Genomic DNA, 17,044 nt, shown 5'->3' on the forward strand with positions numbered 1-17,044 from the left:
ACCCACAGTGCTCCACGGGTGCACTTCTTGCAGCGGGCAAACGTGCAGCGCTCAAGATGACACGGCCATATGTTCATACCCTTCATTTCCCCACTCCGGAGAGATTCTCTGTCACTTCATCTGTGGCGTGACTGAGGCTTTCTGTCACTTAGCCTGTGGTGAGCGTGTCTCTCTATGTGATTCATGACATAATGACAATTTATCAACATAATTGAGGAAGCTGTCAGGTTGGCCCCTGAATCACCTTCCACTGATACGTGTGACCCGATAGATCTATCACTTCATGTGCATATTGACCCAACTATGTACTGTACTCAGGGGAGACACTTAGGCTCTCTGGCTGCCATGTCACATCAGGAGTCAGCCGAGCAGAGAAGAAAGGTTTTGGCATGTTCCATACACACAGGCTGTGCTGACACATTCCCAACAAAGTCACCAGTGACAATACTGGTTCGTTTTTTACGCCTGTAATTGTTGTAAAAGCTACAGTGGTCATTACTTTATTGTTTAGTGATGTAAAGCCAGGCTTTCAAACGTTTCACAGCAGTTTTAACAGCAATTTAGATTGTTTAAATCTAATTCAGACCCACTATCAGCACGGAAAGTGTCAATGAACACAGCTGGGAGACAGCCACCAAGTGCCACAGTTCCCATAGTGTCCTTGAGCAAGCCAATCTGCTCGTGATGGCACACTAAACCTGTCCTGTGAACAACTGATTAATTGTTGCAGATAGTCAAAGGCAATATCTTTAAATAGTCTTTAAGTCTCAGATATTCAGGTTATAATACAGACAAGCAGGAAATCTTCACATTTGAGATGCTGGAACCTCCAAATATTTGCATTTTTTAAATTACTTGAATCAATCAATCAAATTTTCTGGAAATTTTCTGGCGACTGGCAGATCGATAAACTATTTCAGAATTAAAATAGGGATGCAACTGCAATTCTTTTCATCATTAATTAACCTCACAATTATTTTCTTGACTAATAGATTTATTGGTTTGCTTATAAAATAACAGAAAACTGTGAAAAATACCAACTAGGTGACATGTTCAGATGTTTTGCATGACCAACAGTCCAAACCCAAAGTTATTTAGTTTACCAACATATACTCTCAGAGCACTTTTTGTCAGGCACACCATACTAATACTGGGTGGGGCCTCAGTTATTCGTGGCATGGAAATTGTGGCCATTGAGGGATGCACATGGTCAGCAACAATACTCAGATTGGCAGGGGCATTCAAACCATGATTGATTGGTATTAAGTGGTGCCAAGAAAACATTCCTCACACCATTACACCACCAATACCACCAAGGTGGGTTGGGGTTCATGGATTCGATCATCTGCGTGGATCAGCAGAAATCCAGATTCATCAGACCGGACCATGTTTTTCCAGCCTTCAGCAGCTGTCCAGTTTTGGCGAGCCTGTGGCCACTGCTGCCTCAGATTTCTGTTCTTGGCTGACAGGAGTGAAACCTGACTGATGGTCTGAGTTACTTGAGCCTTTCTGTCAGCTCCTACCAGTCTGGCCATTCTCCTCTGACCTCTGTTCATCAACATGGCATTTCCGCCCACAGAACTGCTGCTCACTGAATGTTTTTTTGTTTTGTGCACCATCTTGAGTAAACCGTTGATACCGCTGTGCGTCAAAATCCCAGGAGATCAGCAGTTTTAGAAATTCTCAGATGAGCCCTCTGGAATCAGCAATCATGCCATGGTTAAAGTCACTGAGATCACATTTTTTCCTCATTCTGATGTTTGATGTGAGCATTTACTGAAGCCCCTGTATCTTTATGATTTTATGCATTGCATACAATTTCTCCATTTCCTTTAGCTTCCATGAACCGCATTCTTACAGAACAGAAAAGTATCAGACCACATGCACAAGTATGACATGCTGCACTTTTCATTTTTCACCACAAACATACACAGTTTTCTGTTCTTTCTCCGAACCATGTATCAGTTCAATTTGCACTTGAATTCTTTATACATGCAAATTGCATCAGTATCTACCCAATATGCAGATGGCCGCTTGTGTTTGTTTGTAAATTTGTACAGTGCATATCTGAAATTAAATTGCGGCACATTCCTCGTCAGTGGAGTCTCCTCTGGACAGGCAGTGTTGGGAGAGGGGAGGAGATTAGATTAACATTCACTAGGATGCTAATAAATTTAGAGAGGGGAATAGAGAGCGAGAGGGCGTGTGTGTGTGTGTGTGTATGTGTGTGTGTGTGTGTGTGTGCAAGAGAGAGAGAAAGCACGAGAGAAGGGATTAAAAAAAAAAAAGCTCATTCACTCATGAGGGAAGTTAAGCGGAGAACTAACAGGAAGTCTTTTCCCTCAAGAGGAAACAAAGTGTTGTTACTGTAAAAGCAGCTGACCTCGTGACTCCTGACAGGAAGGAATGCATGCGGAGGAGACAGACAGAGAGATAAACAGGAGCTCATACAGTATAGAGGATCACCCTCCAGTGCACACAAGCAAGCTCTCGCTCCCTCCCTCTCTCACTTTCTCTCTCACTCGCCCACTTACTCAGTATCGTTTCATCTCTCTCTCTCCCCCTCTCTCTCTCTCTCTCTCTCTCTCTCTCTCTCACTCACTCACTCTCAGTCGCTGTGCTCTGACGGATGGGGATACACTGCCAAGAAGGACTTAGGGGCGAGAAGAGTGTGTTTCTTTTCTTCTCTGGTGTGTTTTCTTTCTCTTCCGCCTGGCTTCCCTCATGAGCTGTTAATTCCAGCCCCGGTCCTGACGATGAGGAGGATCTATTTGTGAGGAAGACGCAACAAAGGAAGGACAAGGAACAAGGAGCAACAGGGTGGCAAAAATTCTGCGAGCAGGAGTGAGCAAGAAGATCTTTTCCTTTTCTCCAGGCTTAAGCAAGGTTAGTGAGGAAAGCTGCTTATCTCTAAAACAAACACTGTCTGCTGTTATTGTTTCACCCCCTGTTCTTTACTTAGTTATCTCTGACAGAACATCTCCTATTCAAAGCATTTCTTATTCATGTGCTCTGTATCCCTTAGTGCCTATTAAGGCTTAAATTAAATGTCCTCACAGACCAGTTTTCTTCAATTGAGTAGTTTCTTTCTCAAAATTAAAACTCCCATAGTTACATTTCAGAGGTAATTCTTTTTCACACAGTAAGTCTCCAGGTTGGTTACTGAAGTTTCACTCTAGGTCAACACTACTGTGTAATTTCCCAAAGGTATACAGCTCTCAGGTGGAGTCTCTCCTTTGGCAAGGTAGCAGAGAGTGAGCTGCAGGAAGAGGCGAGGACAGCTCACTCTCATCGCCGCTCATCAGCCGTCACTTTACACAGGAGGCAATTAAGCAGGATTGGCAGCCAACGCTGCCGGTAACTTGGAAACAGGCGTGTGGGAGACGCATGGTGGCACATGATAGGATTTGGGGGAGAGAGGAGCAGAGGAGGAAGGAGATTCCCTTTGTTCATTCACACAATCGCCTGCTCCTCTGTGGAAAATCAGGCTCTCGCCTCCTGTGTCTGTGAGAAAACTGGCCTAGGGGCAGCAGTTGTGAGCTTTTTATGATTTTGTATGACAGTGAGCATTATTTGAAGGTGTGTGCTGTGAGTGTGAATGCACAGAAAGTGAGTTTGTTTGCTATGTGCGTGGCTGCATATGTGTTCATGCGAGCACATTGAAGGTACGGAGTCTCTCCGGTGTGTATTGGAGGTAGTGAGTCTCTTAGGTGAGACCTCACATTTAATTACTGCAAGTAGAAGAAATTATTCACACTTAAATCTGGCCAGACAAGGGGAGAACAGAACAAATTAATAAAAACATCATGCCCCCTCACTTTGAAATATAATTCCTGGATGAACTGGGGATGAGCAGTTGTGTAATTTATGTGATAAATGAGCTCCCCAAGGACTCTGCCTTTGTTCAGGCTTTAGTTATTTACAGAATATGACTGAGAAAAATCTCCTTGAAAACAACAAAGACCTATTCTGCTCAGTATTTGTCACAAAGCCTTCTCGCAGCCATTTTTCTGCATGGATAAGATAAATGTGTCTGGAGACACCGGGGTTGGCCTCTGGCTCCTGGTAACAGGCCTGTGGTGTAGACTTAAGAAAACCAGTGAATAGTGAAGTTTTTTAAAGATTCACTGATATGCCGGGCTGTATTATAGAAAAGAACAGTGCAAACACAGGTGGAGATGGAGGGGCTATTATTTTGGACTGTGTGTGTTTTGACACAAAAGGAGAGATATTTCATGAGCCTAAGCCTCACTGTCCATTCATTTCAGTGACAGTGAAGTGCTGGTCTCCATTCAGCAGGATGTGTTTATACAGAAACTCCTAAAGTGAAGAATTTGCTTTTAAAAAGAATTATTCAGCAGCAGAGTAGTGCAGTGACCGTTCTCACTTTGTGTTTAGTCTGGATGTTGTCACATAAAAACAATCACCTCCATAGGAGTGACCAAACACGAGTGAGGTCAGGACAGTTGGTTGTGGCCATCGGCCATCAGCAGAGGACTGTTTCCTGTGTCACCTTGTCTCAGGCACACACAAACACAGACACAGCACTGCCTCGCGGGGACGGTTATGGTGAGTCCATCAGTGGCTCACTGACTTTCCTGACTAGGAGGAGTCATTGACATTGAGAGGGTGTTAATGTCTGCTTGATGCACACATTAACTCACACGTACAGTATACACACTCACATTCGCCCCAGGCATATGCACAAATGCAAACATGCAAGCACAGAGGCAGAATAACACATACAGAAACGCGCTTGCACACACATAAACGCACACACACACACACACACACACACACACCAGGGGAGGCGGAGCAGGGAGAGGCGTCGTGACCGGTGGCTTGGCAGAAACCCTCAAGGTGAAAATTTTGAGTGAGGACCATTTCAAATTCAGAACAGATGATCAAACTGGTGTCGAAACTGCAGAGTAGCTGGCGGCACCAGATGCAGACAATCTTTTGGCAGAGGAAGAGTTTTTGGTGCCTGAATCTCAAACATAAAAGTCAAAAGGCACAGAGCTAAAATTAATACAACTGTGGTTATCATCATCTCACGGATGGTGGTTCTTATCACGGTCCAGATGAGGCAAAAAAAATAAAATAAAAAAATAAAAAATCCCAGCTATACCGAGAAAGATTTTCTGTTCAACTATTATCACAGCACGATGAATCCAGCCATAAATCTAGACGTAACAGAGTGCAGACAGAGTAGGTTATTTAGGAGTGAGCACAAACTGAAACTGCGTTTTCAGAGTCTATCTTTGGTCATGGTGAGACTTAAGTGAGTCCCCAGTTATCACACACACACACACACACACACACACACAGAAAACAATGTTTAACTGTAAATTGAGCTGTCAGCTATATAACTGTATATTTCCAACTTTCTTCTACGTAAAGCTACACTAACGTAATGCTAATTAGCTACCATCTCACTAAATCTGTATGAGCCCCTAAGGAGAACAAAATTTACCAGCTCTTTATCACATATGCACAGCTACACAATCCTTGTACCAAACATTTCATAATCTATTATTTTTAACTCAGTAATAACTCTTATGTAAACATTTTTATTTCCCTTCCACCCACTGTAAATCGACAACACACACGTAATCTGGATTTTTATAGAAGAGTAGATACACAGACACCCAAGGAAAAAACTCCACACAGGTCACAGGAGACAGGCTGAGAGTGAGTGACCCTGGTTTAGTGCGTCACCTCTGCCATACCGCTTAATGGCCACAAGGGGCAGACAGATTGATAATTAGTGAGTGAATGAACAAGCGCACTAACAACCTTTGCTGTTTCACACTATATTTGTTTTGTGGGAGTCGGAACCCATTTATGTGATGGTGCCCCCCTCCTCTCACCCACTGCTATGCTTGTTTGCTTGGGCACTTTTACTGCTGCAGGAGTTTTGTTTTCGTATCAAAGAGCAGCTGCAAACCACACTGGCACCTGTTTCACCTTCATATGTAAAATAGAGAACAATATACTGTATAGGTGGAGGGGCTGCAATTAATGATCATTTTCATTACTGATTACGAAACATCACAATCACGACAGCCTGAGGTCTTTAGATTGATTGTTTTGTCCAACCGACTGCTATAAATGCAAAGATTTTCTGTTTACACAAACAATCAAAACACAATGTAAAGACAATGTGACAATGGGAAAAGTGTCGCTCTCGGTGATAGGCCTACAGAGAGTAATCTAAATCTGCAGCTCCCCTCAGCTTTATGGTGTGGTGGAGCATTCAGCAGCTAAAGAGCCAAATGCTGTCCTCAGGACTAACTAACTAAAAGAGAGTGAATATTAGACTTTCATTGATCAGGTGGTCACAAACGTGACTCCATATGAATGATGATGTTGCTCCATAACCGCTGGATGTGTAAATAAACAACTGTTTGCTACAACAAGTCCCCCAATCCATACAAGCACGTTGGCCGTTTGTTCCTACCCTCAAATACGACCCAGAGGAGTGTTTCCTAATACAGCGCCCCTGCCGGCGGCAGGAGCAACAACCTAAATAACCATATAGGTCGTTTTGTCAACCCTCTGATACGACCCAGGAGCGTCTCCTGAAATAGTGCCCCTACAGCAGCATGCGTACCGGACCTCAGTTGTCATGGTTACCATAATAAACACGCGACTGTACCGAGAGTGGCGTACCCAACGTTGCCGTGGTTACAATAATAACGGTTTGGTTGGGCTTAGGCACAGAAACTATTTGCTAGGGTTAGGAAAAGATCATGATTTGGGTTAAATTTAAGTACTTCCTCAACTTCAGATGATTTTTGTTGTCATGGTTACAATAATAACAACAAACGGTCATGGATAATAGAAAATATATAAACTACTGGTTTTGCATGGGAATCAAATATCAATGTCATATTCCTGTGTTTTGTTGACCCATCCATCCACCCCAACCTCCTCCTAACACGGACTTTGTCGCTCTTTATACTACGTCACTGCACTTAAGACCACTAGATGTCGCCTAACAACAAAATGTAACTTATGGTCATAATAAGCTGCTACACATGTCATGTCATGACATTTGCTATCAAGTCGCACTGGATTGTTATTCGGACTTTATTGTTATTCTCTGCTTATATAAATCTTAAGAATGCTCCTCTTCTCTTGCTAACACTGTAAGATTGCCACTGAAAGTGTTGATGAACACAGCTGGGAGACGGCCATTAAGTGCCACAGTTCCCACAGTGTCGTTGAGAAAACCAATCTGCTCGATAGTGATCTGCTTAATGGCACGCTAAACCTGTCCTGTCAACCAAATGTTGATAATAAGAAAATCATTTTCTTCCAGAAATTCTGAACTGACCACAGGCCAACCACACCACAGCTCACTTCAAAATCACCTCAGACCACCTCCTTCAGGTGAAGTACTGCACTTGTACTTGGACCTGAGTTCAGACAAATCACTCATTGAACCAAATCTTTACATGAATAGTTTCAAGATTCAGAATAAACTGAAAGAAATAAAGAAAGCCCCTGGTCGTAGGGTTCCACGCTCTTTGGATTATTATTCTTCAGTGGTATTTGAAAACAACGATCCACTGCAATTCAAAAATCCACAAACAAGCCTGAAGTGCAGCACAGAGATACTTCTGTTTGCGCATCTTTTCTGACCTTCTGAGCGCACTGGATCCTCTCATCTCCAACCCCCCTCCACAAGAAAAAAAATCACACTGAACAGCTTCTAACTGAGAGTGTAACTGATTAATAATACCAACATCAGCGGTGGCAGCCAAATAATTACATTCTCCAACCCAAAATAAACAGCAGCATGTAGTCACTCAGCATGCATAGAAGTGTCTTGTTTTCTGATCTGTGGTGCATAAAACTCAAATTCACTTGGTTCATCTGCTCTGTCATTGTGACATCTCTCTCTGTGGGGTTCACACTGAGTCCCCCTACCCTGGGCTTGGTTCTGTATATATATATGTGTGTGTGTGCTTGTTGGAAAGAGTTAGACAGAGAGCAGGGTGAGAACTGCATGTTTATGTGTGTGTGTGTGTGTGTGTGTGTGTGAGAGAGACAGAGAGAGAGAGTGTAGTTATGAGTATGTGTTGAGTGAATGAGGAAGAGAGAAAGTGAGAGAGAAACTGACAGAAACAGGTTCCTTGAAGATGTGTTGACATTGCTTTTGATGCCCCCCACCTTATCAGATCCCACCAAACAGATGACAATGTAGCAGAGGCCTGTAGAGCGAATCACACACACACACACACACACACACACACACACACACACACACACACACACACACCATCTCTACTCATCAGCTGTAACCACTACTCTCCCTCCTTGTGGCCCATGTTGCATTTCAGTGCTGTAACTGTTAGATGCCGGAGGCAGAAAGGCAGCTAGCACTTTGTCCCATTATACTGTCAATGCTAATATCAGTAGCCCACTCCTTGTGGTAACTCAATGCACCCTGCCCCCTTTGGGCATTACAGCACTTCTGCTCTCAACAGCCACACAAGTCCAAACACAAACACGGGTGCATTTTTTTTTTTTTTTTTAACTCTCTGCTCGTCTTGAAGCTGATGATACAGCTCATTGAATGTTTTCATTATATCTAAATGTCAATATGTCGAGGTGCATTCATTTTCACCCTCCTCCGCAACCTGTCAATGTACACTGCTTTGAGCTTTGTTTTGTGGGGCGGTGAAGGGTTTTCAGTGGCGTCAGGGAGGCATTTCCTCCCTTTGTTCAGCTACTGAAATGAGAGGCTGAAAGAATAATCAAATAACAAGCAAGCTGTTGATTCAGACACAGGTTCATCCAGTGGCTGTTTTGAATATTAATGCGTTGTTTGCTCCACGTATGTGTGTGAATCTCTGGTCAACAACAAGAAAAGGGAAGAAAAATGACATCGATTCAGACTCCTTTGAGGCTTTTGTAGTATTGACCCAACTGACTAACAGTTAAATCACGCATGAATGATGGTTCATGGGGGAAAAAATAAACATGAGGAAATCACGGATTGGGCAAATATTTACTGGATTGGACCTATTATCCATGTTTGTTGTTCATTCCCATGCATAAATAATAAGCTGTATATTGTATTATTATCAGTGTGTTCAGTTGCTTAACAGTTCTTTAAAACCTTAATTGAGGGAGGAAGGTCAGGGTCTTTTCCCAAGGGGAATTTTTAAAAAGACAAAACACTCAAGAGAATACCCATAATATTGACATACTGACATTTACATCTTTATGGATAACCCCGCTCTTTGTCAATTCTCATTATTTGGTGTGCCAGCGTCTGACCTGTGACTGCAGCAGCTCAGTCACGTGACCTCTTCGACTTGTGTTTAACCTTCTGTTGACTCGTCTCACTGCATCACCTCATAGATCAGTGATATATGTGACTAGTAATGAGTGATCAACATTGTTTTTTTTGTCACAAAAGTAGAAATTTAATATTATAATTTTTTTCCAAAGTACCATGTGACTATTTTCTTTTATATGATCTATAATACAATGGCTATACTGTCAAACAAATCGCGTGACTGCAATGGCCTAATGAGACAATATTGTAAAATAAACCGAACCAAATCTGCTCAAATCTAAACTAGAGTTCAAAAAGTAGTGAACAAAACCCTGAATATTTACTTTCACGAGAGGTCTGGCGGTTTAAAACACTCAATTTTAACTATGCAATTGCATAGCTTTAAGGTTGGAAAAATGATCTCACTCCACTCCATACTGTGCATCTTAACTATGTGATGTTCACACTGGGTGAAATATTCAAGCCCAAGACTCCATGGCAAGACTTTATGGCTGCACCATTCTTTTAATCAAAAATAATTTCAGACCAGTATCCCTAAAATTAAGCCAATTTGGAGATATTTGGGATCACTGGCCTAATGCACAAGTCACTGCACACCAGCTATGGCAGCTTTCAATTTGCAAAGGTAACTAAAGCCCCTTTTACAAAGCCTGTTCCTGGTGGGAATGTTGTGCCATTCTGCATAAAAAGGTACTAATCGAGGTCTGTGTAAAAGGGAGAGCCGGCATGGCGGGACAGGCGCTGTTGTGTTACGTGTCATGTCACTGATTCTGGAACGGCAGGCATGTGAAAATCAGACACTGGGCCGGCATTATGCTGGCCCTGTTTGGTTCAGTGTAAACAAGCAAAGGCAGCATAATGAGGCATCTTTTTTAACGGCAATATAGCAGGATCTTGATATGAGAGGGGCTTAAAAGATAAGACAGGGTCTGACCCAGCTTGTGCTGTCATACAAAAGCCCATTTTCTCTCACAACTTGCAAAGATCTGATCTTAAACTGATCTGTCTTGTAAATGAGCAGCAGAAAGAGGGATACACACAGACCACGGTTGTTTTTGTCAGAAATGAGCCATTATGCCTTTACTGACACACAGCATTTGATTTCATCTGTGGTATAATTGTTGCTCACTGAAGGAATCAGCTTTCATTCCTGGTGCTCTACCAGACTAGCAAAAAGCGTAGAGTCAGTACTCTGCACACCCTCAATCACACAGATGAAAAATAACTGTGCTTAAAGTGAATCTATTAATCTGAAATCACAATTTAAATTTTCTTCAGGGTAAAAATCAAAGCAGGACTCATAAAACATAAAGGCAGTAAGACAAAGTAGAATCTCTAAACAAGCCGTATGCCTACAAATCCAATGCAGACTAAACTGAAATTTGCTGCTCTGGAAAAAAAAAAAGTTAGACTGACCTCCCTTACTGAGGTGTCATAGGGAGAGAGCAGATGTGAGTGACAGCTGAGATGCAAGGGGAGTGGACAAAGGGTTAAACGTCGATGTCAGACACTGGCTGTTGATTACAGAGCCCAAGGTGCAGCGGAGCCTCTGTCACTACAGCTCAGCCTTGCAATGTAGAGAAAAAGCTTTTATCACCAGATAAAAGGAACATGTCGAGGTAACCGCTTAAATCCATCCATCCATCCATAGCATCAACAAGAAACGGTGAGTAAAAGGACTGAAGGAACAGCTAGGCACGCAACCTCTGGATGAGCATTTCAGATGCTCATTTTCTTCTTTTAAGCTATTTTTTTTAAGAATATTTCTATTCTTTCTTGAAATCAGACATTATGTAATTAGAGTTGTGTGTTGGGCAGTTTTTTCCTGAATGGATCTTCAATGAGAAAGTTTCAGGAACCTTGCAGATACAAAGGTCTTCTTTCACGCTTTCAGAGTTTTGAACCATATCTCATAGTCAATTAATGATTACAAAATTCTTTTGAAAGAAATAAAATAAAATCTCAGCCTCATTTTTTGAGCATGTAATCTCATTCCTGACACTCGAGCCTACTCCATTTGAAGACTGTGAGATACAGTTAAAAGCTCAAAACACTATTAAGTGGACCTTGGTCATTTTAGGCATATTCACTAGAGCTGCAATGATAAGTCAATTAATGATTAGTCGATTGACGGAAAAAATTATTGGCAACTATTTTGATAATCACTTGATGGTTATGTGTCCTTTCAGCATTTTCACATGTGAATATTTTCTGGATTTCTTCGGTCTCCTGTGAGAGTCAACTGGACAGTTGCTCTGACAAAACCAAATTTGAAGATGTCAAAATTGGGCTTTGGGAAATTGGGATTGATATTTTTCACAATTTTGTAACATTTGATCGTGACCTGTACATGGAAATATGGGTTTTTTGAAATTGCTTATTTTATCATAACTCAAAGTATAGGTCAGCTCAAACAATGCATCTTCTTCTTCTGTATATTAGTATAGTTGCAGATTGGGCCACTAAGCCAGTAGTAGTCATGGGTAAATCTCTGGGGGTTGTCCTCCCCATTCAAAACAATGCATTCCTTCAGTTTTCTCTTTGCACTGGTGGTGGATGTCATCGTTAAAACATAACACGCAGTGACACTACTGTTGTTATGAGGCAGGAAAAGCATGAATGTGGATAAAAGCTGTGTGTGTCAATGGGAGACTGGACTTTTGTCCCTTAAGTCAGCTACCACTGAGCCAGCAGCTTGGCACAAAATCAAAAATCCACATTACAGGGAGTGTCAACCCAGCTGCTATATGTATGTGTGTGTGTTAGTGTTTGTCTGTACTGCAGCAACATATATGTGCTCACTATGCTGACAGAGATAATGTGCTATATAAAGCCTCATTATAATCCATGAGTCATTATGGGTTCAAATGACTATAATTTTTCATTCACTATGTAGTATAATGGCTCACTATAATCCCTCTCTCCAATAATGACTAATAATTTAAATAGACACGATAACCACGACCACACATTATCAGTGAATAACAGCAGGTAACTCTGCTATTGTTCAGTTTGATAATAAAAAAAAATTCATTCCACAGTCGCAGAAATCAGCTCAATAAAACCTTTTAGTAGAGACTTCAGAGCATTTAGCTCAAAGTTACAATATCAGAGCTTAGATTTGAACTCACTGGCATTCAGGGAGCATTTCAGGACATAATAGGAAGCTATTATTCACAGAAGATCTGCCAAACTTATTCAAACCGAGGTGAGCTCTCTCTCCACGGGTCAAAACCAGGACAGCCTCATTAATGAGGTGCAATCCCACTACGATGGCCAGCCAACCAACACTTCCAGTAATGATCGCTGGAACAGCCCACAAACGGTTCCCTGCATTTTAAGGTTTCTCTAACAGGCCATATAAACCGGCTGCCAAAATACCATTAGCGTTTGGAAAAGGGAACAGTGTGGAGTATTAGCCGTCCTCATCTGAGGTATTCTTGGCAGTACAGTGTGAGGGTTGTCTGTGACCGCTGGCCTTGGTGACCTCTGAGACCTCAAGGTGTATGAGAGCTCTCCGGGTCTCCACAGTGTATCTGTCTTGGCTATTTCAGTTGCACAGGGTTTTGTTTGGAGTGTTAAACCGACGTTATTGTTAAGGGAGGTTATCTGAGGGTAAACTCACATACCTCCCCATTTTCATTGTGCTACTTTTGGATCTGGCACACTTGTTAAAGTCACTGTGGATTAGGGGCGTCTATTGATATTTTCAGGGAGTGTGTGCTGACATGGGCCACATACTTATCAGGATGAGGGTCCTTCAGTGATATTGGCAATAGGTTACATCCTATAGGCAGATACTGTATATTGATTGTATTGTACTCTTAAGGTAAAGGTGAATTTCTCCATATGGTTTATTACAGGCCAGTGGTCCTTTGTTGAGGTTTTCCTGCAGTCATTTCCATGTGATGGCGTCCTTGCTAGCAGCCAAAAGTTTTTTGAAAAGATAATTCATCCTGCGCCTCCATCTGGGATTTTTTCCCCGAGTATAATCTGACAGAAGAGCATTAAACTTCCCAAAATCGCTCATTATGTCTTTAGCGATCTCTTGCCAATATGAAAAAGTAAAGGGTACGGCCAAATAATATGAATATGGTTTAACCATTTTTTAACCACACTGCCTCCAGCAGGCAGTCCGTGCAAGGCGGTGCGTGTAACTATACACCAAACTGTACCCTTATACAAACTATAATTCAGATTAGTACTTTTTCTATTTCTGGCTTGTTTGCTGTTGGTTTACTAGTAATAAATATCACAAGACAACTGCTGGATCACACAGAACATTATGTGTTTTGGACTTGTGGTGCAGTGTTGCCTTGCTATCATGGTGGCCTGCTTAATCTTAGACAACTAATGCACGCCATGGGGGAGACAACAAAGATTACCAAACCGCTGTGTTTGAGATGCAGTTTTGTCATGCATCACAGTCCCATGTTGTGAATTTCTCTTTCTTCACTTGTGAAATTCCCACCAGGCCATTTGTCTGCATATAGAAGCTACTTTAAATCCAGGGTCAGGCAGATGATGACAGGGAACCTTTCCAAGAGAAACCCACTGAGCCCAGAGTGGGGTGTTAAAGCAAATCCAAACAAACACTGCTGGCTTGTGTCTGGGAGACACTGTCGTGTCTGTCTGCATCATAGACACCAAATAGTCCACGGGATATGACTCCCAAACCCCTGAGCCAAAACAAGTCCAGTTATTCTGCTTGAGTCACAGTCCCACTACCAAAGAAAACTGAATTTGAGTGCCAATGCGTTGATGTGTTGACAGATGAGTCCTCCTTGTAGCCTGCAGGCAGCTCAAGCCTTAGATGTGTTGGGAGCTGCTGTAGAACAGTTCCTGGAAGGCTTTCTGTGGGTTTGAAAGTGACTTAACTGCAACAGCTACTGTATCCTTGTGACATTTAGCAGTCAAACTCAACAACACCCAATCCTTTGAGTCACTTGATCAAAGGCTGAAAGGCAGAGATGCTGCTCATGGACAGTAAGCTCAAATAAAAAAGTAGGGCTTCAACTAATCCTTACTCAATTTATATCATTAATCAATCTGTCAACTATGTTTTGGATTCATCAATTAGTGGCATCCTCAAAATTGCTTAATTTGTCTGACCACCAGTCTAATTGCTAAATATACTGTATTAAGAATGATCCAGCTAATAAATTAACCTTACAGTGAGATTGCTTTGTCAACTACTTTTTTCCAAGGTCAAGAATTAACTTTCAGCCTACGTCAAAATGGACAAGAGGAAAAATGTGGACATCAAAAACTGCAGTTCTCAGCCTTATCTGCATGTGGCCCCATAATTTGAACCAGTGTACAGTATACTTGACTTTTTACAGATTGGGTTAGGTGGCTGAAGAGGCAAAACTACACAATATTTCATGTAGCCAACACTTCTACTGATTTATCTAAGTCGAGGGGTTTGGGCCTAATGCTGATTTAGGATTTTTTTAGACAAAGAAAAACTCTGCTAAGCCTCCCTCGTCCTCAGTAATGGACGTGTTGCTTGGTGAGGAAGCTGGGCACTGGTGTGTAGTGTGTCAAATACATGGCATTCCTGGAACTGAAGCCCATGTTGCGTAAAAAAAGATGTTTCAGCATATCACTGGTGTTTCCACCCTTACTTGAAATGAGCATTTTGCAAACACTACAACTAGCACTGTCGTCGCCTTTCTTCGTGAAACGAAGCCAGTTTTGCGATGGGCAACTGTCAGAAAAAACATCCCAGCAGCGATGAAAGGAACTGATAAGCTCACAGATATAAGATTCCAATGGTTCGGACAATTTGGAACCGGTTCTCTACTGGAACCAGTTCTCGATTCCCATCCCTTTTCATACTGCATCACATGGAAACAAGATTTTTGTAGGTGTGCATTATGTTTGATGGGGCTCCAAGAATTCTCATCCCCCAGCTGACTTTGAGACCTTGATTGTATAATGAATTCAACTTATTAGACTCCAGTAGCTGTCTCATTAGCCGTCTCTCCCTCGCTGCATGCATATATTTATTCCCAACCAAAAATTACTGATGAAAGAATTGCACTGTTAAATTCTCATTTGGTCAAGAATAGACTTTCTCCTATCAGCCACTGTGTGATACAAATCTATAATGCGTTATAATGTGTTAATAATTACACCTTTCACTGTTTCTATATGTGGTTAAAGAAAATGTGCCAGATTTCTTTTCACATCCCCTCCATAGTTTTGATCTCAGTTGCTTATCCATCTAGAAATGAGGCTGGAGCAGTGTAGTGAGGTGAAATGAGCAATGCTCAGATCTGTTAGAGACGACTGCTTTTGGAGGTTTATTTCCAGATGGATGATGACATTGCCTCCTGAAGAAATATCAACTAAAAGTCTTCCTACAGTAGATTGTCTTTAGCAGTGTGATCGGGGTAGTTGCAGGTCTTGAAAAAGCTTTAAAAAGCTCTGATTTCAGTTTCCTAAATATCTTCAGCACCATTCAGTACTGTTCCAGACCGTATGTAACATCCATATGTTGATCATAAATGAATTTGAACTTGGGTTAGAAAATAGACTTCTTTTAAATCATGTCTCAAAACCTTCTTGCACATGGCTTTTGTTTAGTTTCTCTGTTAGTTATTTGATCTATTACTCCCAGGTGTTATTTTTATCCATTATTTTTGTCATTACTTTCAACTGTTCCATGTGTTATTTTGTGTGCTGACTTTGATTTCAGATGTGATTGTTTCCTGTTTTCTTTCACTTGTTCTTGTTTGTAATGTTGTTTTGAAAAGTGCAATATGAAAAAAGTTTATCATCATTATTATTATATTCATTATTATTAACAATAATAGTAGTAGTAGTAGTATAAATGTATTTTTTATTTTTTAATTGGTTAATCCATCTACGTCATGTTTACTGTTGCAAAGTGCTGTCAAAATTGTCAATAAACTCATGCACTTGGTAGATAAGTGTAGGCCATATCATCCCTACTGAGTTTTCACTGATATCTTCCATACTTAGGTCGGTATGACCATGAAACGGGTATGAAATTGAATTCTGTGCAGTACTGAAAATGTTGTCAAAAGTCTTAAATTTTACTTAGTGAACCCTTCAGAGAGCATGATGATTCTGTGCTGCCATTTCTACCGAAGATATATGGTTATAAAAGAAATTCATCAGAGTTATTTTTCTGGTTCGATAAGAAGAGGATTTTCAGACACAGACAGTACCTCTATTACTTTCCAATATGCCTTTGTGATCCAAATTGGTGATGAATTAAGGGAGTGAGACAAAGTGAAGGAGGAGGCAGAATGGTTTCCATCAACATGACAGCACTCAGCAGGTAGAAGCACAGCGAGCCTGCAGCAGTTCTAAGTTTGATTACAGCTCTTCTCTCATCTTCTGCTTGTGTTAAACTAACAAACCACTACCAAGTCAAAAACAGAAACAGACCACCCATGTGGCTGGGTGGCTGCACTGCACAATAGCTGAGACCATTATGCTGCTATATTGGACAAACTCTCCACAACAAGCTCTATGGCAACCCTGTTGTGTTAATCTCCCTTGGCTTTTTTGTTTTTTTTTAGATCCACTGTATTCATTTCATGTACTCCACATTGTGCATGCGAATTACTAGATGTTATATTATTCCCCATATCTTGTGTGACGTAAATGTCTCCCAGGCGATATCGAGCCACTAAACCAAAACACGTTGCTGCTGCTGCTGCTGCTGCTGCTGCCTCTGGGCTTTATTTAGAACAT

General features: G+C 41.5%; 1 protein-coding gene across 2 annotated transcripts in view; it reads left to right on the forward strand.

Moving 5' to 3' along the window:
* Positions 1 to 2,550: 2,550 nt before the first annotated feature.
* kiaa1644 (KIAA1644 ortholog) overlaps positions 2,551 to 17,044 on the forward strand; it is a 51,047-nt gene continuing 36,553 nt past the window's right edge. For both annotated transcript variants that reach the window (XM_022756280.1, XM_022756279.1), the window contains exon 1: positions 2,551 to 2,886. The gene's annotated coding sequence lies outside the window, so the exon portion shown is untranslated. The remainder of the gene's footprint in view (positions 2,887 to 17,044) is intronic.

The sequence above is a fragment of the Seriola dumerili genome, unplaced genomic scaffold (genome assembly GCF_002260705.1).
Source record: "Seriola dumerili isolate Sdu_G_001 unplaced genomic scaffold, Sdu_1.0 BDQW01000242.1, whole genome shotgun sequence".
Lineage (NCBI taxonomy): Eukaryota > Metazoa > Chordata > Actinopteri > Carangiformes > Carangidae > Seriola > Seriola dumerili.